Source organism: Lolium rigidum, chromosome 2, assembly GCF_022539505.1.
Source record: "Lolium rigidum isolate FL_2022 chromosome 2, APGP_CSIRO_Lrig_0.1, whole genome shotgun sequence".
Lineage (NCBI taxonomy): Eukaryota > Viridiplantae > Streptophyta > Magnoliopsida > Poales > Poaceae > Lolium > Lolium rigidum.
Window position 1 is genome coordinate 21438185 of NC_061509.1, and position 331 is coordinate 21438515.

Genomic DNA, 331 nt, shown 5'->3' on the forward strand with positions numbered 1-331 from the left:
TCTAGAGAATTTACCATTGTGTCAAGCCTAAATTGAAAAAGAACTAAAAATTGGTTAGCACCTATTCACCCCCCCTCTAGGTGCGGCATACGATCCTTTCAGACTGAACCTCACAGTTTTGGTCCTCAACCTGATGGTGATCCTGAACCTAATAATAACGGAAATCCAGAAGGTGAAGAAAATCACCAGTCGGATAATGAAGAAGATCCTCATAATAATGATGCCCCTCCACCACCATCGCCCGTGAGAAGATCACATCGAGAAAGAAGAAAAGCCATCTCAGATGATTATATCACCTACATGAGTGAGGATGTAGATGATATAGGAAAGG